This window comes from Seriola lalandi, unplaced genomic scaffold (genome assembly GCF_002814215.2).
Source record: "Seriola lalandi dorsalis isolate HSWRI2012SDOR001 ecotype SW California unplaced genomic scaffold, Sedor1 jcf7180002054389, whole genome shotgun sequence".
NCBI classification, from domain to species: domain Eukaryota; kingdom Metazoa; phylum Chordata; class Actinopteri; order Carangiformes; family Carangidae; genus Seriola; species Seriola lalandi.
The window spans coordinates 206,651-211,854 of record NW_019524942.1 but is presented as its reverse complement, the minus strand read 5'-3'; the positions used below and the strand labels follow the sequence as shown (position 1 = coordinate 211,854).

At 40.2% G+C, this 5,204-nt stretch overlaps 1 long non-coding RNA gene across 1 annotated transcript; it reads right to left on the bottom strand.

Annotated features, from left to right (window-relative positions):
* Positions 1-581: 581 nt before the first annotated feature.
* Positions 582-4,753, bottom strand: LOC111657241 (uncharacterized). The gene is made up of 2 exons (XR_002760923.2): positions 4,642-4,753; positions 582-3,067 (listed from the first exon to the last, which is right to left on the bottom strand). It is a non-coding gene; the product is annotated as an uncharacterized LOC111657241 (long non-coding RNA).
* Positions 4,754-5,204: the final 451 nt, after the last annotated feature.

Here is a 5,204-nt window from a genome sequence, read left to right as displayed (position 1 = left end):
GTCTTACTATTTTACAACTTTTTGCCATACTATACTATGTCGTTTTTTTCACTTTTTAGGTCTGTCGTTTTTTTCACTTTTTAGGTCTTACTATTTTACAACTTTTTGCCATACTATGTCGTTTTTTTCACTTTTTTTTGCCATACTATACTATGTCGTTTTTTTCACTTTTTTGCCATACTATACTGTCGTTTTTTTCACTTTTTAGGTCTTACTATTTCACAACTTTTTTACCATACTATACTATGTCGTTTTTTTCACTTTTTTTGCCATACTAAACTATGTCGTTTTTTTCACTTTTTAGGTATGTCGTTTTTTTCACTTTTTTGGTCTTACTATTTTACAACTTTTTGCCATATTTTAATGACATAATATACTGTTTTTTTCATTTGATGTTCTTAGCCTCATTATACAATGTCTTTTAATGCCTATGACATATGTAAAAATACGCTCATGTACCAAACAAATTACATCAATTCAAAACTACATTTTTGACTAGATCATTTACACAATATGTACTGAGGGGGATAAGGAGACAAACATTGTTTTGACGCGACAGAAGAAACAGGCGAGACAAAACATTCAACACTTTTCCATTTATTCCATATTTGTCTGTTGGTATTTGTTGCAACTTCATTAGTATTTTTATTTAAGTTTATTTTATTAGTGGTTTAATACAACAGCGTTTACAGTGCTTCTGTCTCAATAAAGATTTCTGTTTACAAAATACAAAACAAAGCAGCAGCAACATCTGCAGCGCTAGGACTCTGAACACTGTCAGACAAGCAGGACTAGGGTCAGAGTGATGGCAGGTGACTGGAGGGTTGTCGGTCAACCTTGCCTATTACTACCACAGTGCTTTTGAGCAAAGAGGTTGGAGCTGCTCCTCTACCAAGTGGGCAAGTACATTTAATGCGTCCAAAATTCAGCAGCTGAAGCTCATTAGCAATTTAAAGTATAATGGCAAGATCTTTACGATCAGTTCCCATTTCGAGTCTAAATATTTGTGTTACTGCAGGTTACTACTTGGATGAAATCAAATGCAGCATAGAGCATCATCATTAGTGTCACAGAAAAGGTAAAGTAACGAATAGATGTAGTTGAAAGCCCCAGAAAGAGGACTTTGAGTGAAGATAACCCAGTAGTTGCTTTTGTTATTGTACATATGTGTGTCCAGAGTCCAAACATCACAGTGTTGCTGCTTCATTGGCAGGGAAATAAAACTAAACACAGCAAAGGCACATTCAATAACGACGACCCCGTCCCCTCACTAACACCTAAAAATGATACACAGCTAAGGATGGATACAAAAAAAACCCAAAACAAAACCGCAAACACACACACACTTCGCCGACATGCACAAGTGAACACAAACTCACAGAAACACCCACACGACATGATCGAATGTGGAACAAATTAAATTCCCTTCTGACACCCACGCTGTAAGTTTGAATCCCTTTATAAAAGCACAATGATTAACACACTTACACAATGCTGCGGCTTCCAATGCTATTATTGCACCAAAGTTCCAAGAAAAAAGCAACACAAAGAGCAAAAGAAAAAAGAACCATATTGGTTAAAGACCCAAAAATAGTCTAGAGAGTGTAACTATATCCTGTGCTTTAACTAAACAAAAGTTTGTGCAGCGACACTACACACACACACAGCTTGGCATATGCTTATGGAAGACATGAAAGTGTGTGCTTGCCATTAGTAAAATGATTTCTATACAAATTAGTTTCTTTCTAATCAACCACACAAACAAAACACTATACACTTTAGAGCAGTTGCCAGGTTGGGGTGTTATCCCCCTCTTTAAGACCGAGACGTCTCTACATGAGTAAAAAATGCTCAGGCAGCATCCCCCCCAGTTCAAATCTGATGGAATGGGTTGCCATGTTTGGACAACACCCCCCCTTTTATATCCCAGACACTCACTGTGCTTTCATGTGTTAAGATGTGGGAATGAGGTTGCCAGATGTGAGCAGCCATTCAAGTGTTTCAAGTGTTCGCAGGTTGTATATTAAGAGGGAGAAGGGTTGCCATTTTTCGTCGACATCCCCCTTTATTAGAAGATAAGGGATACAGGAGTAACATTCTCTTTATTCGCCACCAATATCTACTTTTTATTTTAGTTCAGTGCTCGGCCTGCTGCGATGTCACAACGTCACATTCTGCTTCTGAAGTCGACCCTCGCTGATGTACATTCAAAACGTGCTGTTACTGTGCAACAGTGAGAGAGCGAGCGATGTGGAAGACGTTAAAGGCGACAGACTGCTTAACCAGCCCGCTCGGTTAGAGTTTACGACAAAGAAGAAAATCTGAAAATGTGAGTTCTCGCTAAAAGAAAACCCCACGATTCCCACGTAACTTACAGATAAAATGAACCCAGGTTCCCATTTATAAATATGTCGGTAACGAGGCTCGACAGCAACAAGTACAGCAACAAAGTGTCAGCAACTGTAAACTGAGAGATTTCATTGAGCACAATGAATATGTATTTCCTAATCAGTGATTGTGATGATGTTTTAGCAGGTGATTTAACGTTAAAATAATTAATTTGCTCTAATCGATCGTTCTCCACAGGCCTGAAATCTAACAGATCCCAGCAGCTTTTAAGATCAAGACCAAATCAAGTTTGAGAATAAGGCAGGTGATGATGATTATTTTTTTTTGGGCATGAATTTGAACCAGATCGACAACTTTATCTTTAAAGGTCAAAGTTCAGCTTGTGTCTTCAGCCACGCTGATGATTTCTTGTTAAGTTTCACGCAGATCAATTTGAGTTGAAGCTAAACTGACTGACAGCACAGTACAAGCTTGTTATCCAATGAGCTTGTTGCTTGTTTTGGGCGTCATAGATCGGAAGTTAAGGTTTCGAGATTCAATCAGCCAATGAGAAGGTGGCGTCGGGCCTGCTGGCCAATCGGGTGTTTCACTTTAGGTGTGGTGCTGTGCGATGAGGTTGCGTAGCTGCTTGATGACGGTGTCGATGAGTTTCTGTCGGTCTCTGTCTGTCTTCCTGAACTGGGCGAAGACGTTGTTCTTCCTGCTCATCTCCTTCATCCTGGAGACAGAGAGGAAGAAGGGATTGGTGGAGGGAAAAGAAAGAGAAGATCACGAAAAACAAGGGTCTGTTTTAGTGTTTCATACTGTGTATTAGATTCTCACAGTTTGGATGCTGTAAGTACACAAATATGAACTTTCAGGAAACACACACAACTTGTGGTGCACAGTTTAGTCTGAGCATGCTCAGTACAGACACACACATCTCTGCTGAAGTCGCCCGTTGAAGAAGAAAAGGACATGTCGGCTTTAGAGTTCACTATGTGTGTGTCCGGTGTCACATGAGAAAGTGTGTCTCAGCGTGTGTGTGTTTGTGTGTTTTGTCGCAGAACATTGGGCAGTTGTAGACCTCCAGGAAGTTCAGGGGACCAGCAGACCAGACAAGCCCCAGCAGGGTGCTTCCTCCTGGGCACAGAGGGACCACCGGCGCCTTGGTCCTACTGGCGCTCCGGAGAGAAAATCCTGAACCTGATTAAAGAAGGTCAACCGTACTGTGCCGAACAATGGGCGGGATCATACCACTCTGTCTGTGTGTGAGAACTTTCTCAGGAGGTAATCAACAAATTCAGATTATAGCTGTGTGTGTGTGTGTGTGTGTGTGTGTGTGGGTTTATCATCACTATCTCCACAGCAGCTCAGGCTCTACACTGATAATCTGATGGTACACAGATACACGATGTGGGTGTTGTTGTAGCGATAACGTCCCTTTGTTAACAGCCGCGGCGATAAACATCATCATGGCATGAGTTTATTTTGTGTTTGTGATCAGGATGTGCGTGCGTGCCTCTCGCCACATATCACTAAATATTAGACACGCCTACAAATAAAAAATGATTTCTCGCATATACACACTTTAGTATTGGTCTGTGCAGTAGTTATACATGCCATCATCAAACACACACACACACAGAAACAATACTCACGGCTTAAATAACCTGTCACAACACCACAGAGAGGAGAGAGAAAAGAGCAGCTGAGGTGGAGGTAAAGAAGGATGGAGCAACTAAAAGTCATTTCCACTATCAATAAATATATCAATATCATTTTTTCCATTAAACGAACAGGTTAACATTTGGGGAAATGTGCTTATTTGCTGTTTTTAGTGAGAGTGAGATGATATTTGATTCATTGTTTGGACAAAACAAAACCCAAAGATCTTTAAACCTCAAGTTTAAATAAATTAAACCATCAAATCTTTGCTTGAAAATGACTTGAAACGAAAGCGGTGTTTAGCCTAGCTTAGCGTAAATACTGAAGGCAGGGGAGGAACGCTAGCCTTTAATCATTCAATCAATAAAATATCCATCACACGTTACCAGCGCCACGTCTTTATACTGCTCACTTTGTCCAAAACCCAAAGATACTCAATTTACAATCATAATAAACAAGGAAAAGCAGCGTGTTTGGCAGTTTTTCTTGATAACTGAAGTGATTAATGGATGATCAAAATGCAGATGCTGAAGATCTGTCAACTAACTGATTAATTATTTAGGCACTACGTTATTAAATTACAGCAAAGAAGCGATGAATCCAAGAACAAAGGGAGAAAGTGTGTGTGAATGGAGGAGTACTCACTTCTCCAGCAGGGCCAGTGCAGTGTGTGGGTTGACTCTCAGGTATTTGCAGGTGGGTTTGCCGTAGTCAGCCAGGTAGGTCGACCAATCCCACTGGGTGAACAGTTCCAGCAACTAGATAAAGACAGGAAGAGAGATGGTGAGATACCGAGGAAAGATGTTTCCTTTTCACCCACAGAAACACGTCCAGTTTTAGGGAAATGAAATGATCCGTTCAGCCGTGAGAGCGTAAACACCAACATCCTCCAGCGGATCGTTGGCTCAGGCGCTAACGAGTCAACACGTTGAGAAAGAAGTGGTAACCGGTTTCGAAGCAGCGAGAGAAATCTTAACTGTTGTTACGAAATCAGGCAAAAGGTGCTTTTTAAAGTGTTAAGTTCAAACCTTCAATTTGACTTTCTACTCAGAGATATTTGTAAACTTAACTTATAAAATATAGTTTTATGTATCACTAAATAAAAATGGAGTTGCATCAAACTAAACAGAGATCAGTTGTTGCTAAATATTTACAGCTGCTAACTGCCAGGAGTAAACGTTAGAACAAACACACTGTTTAGATTATAG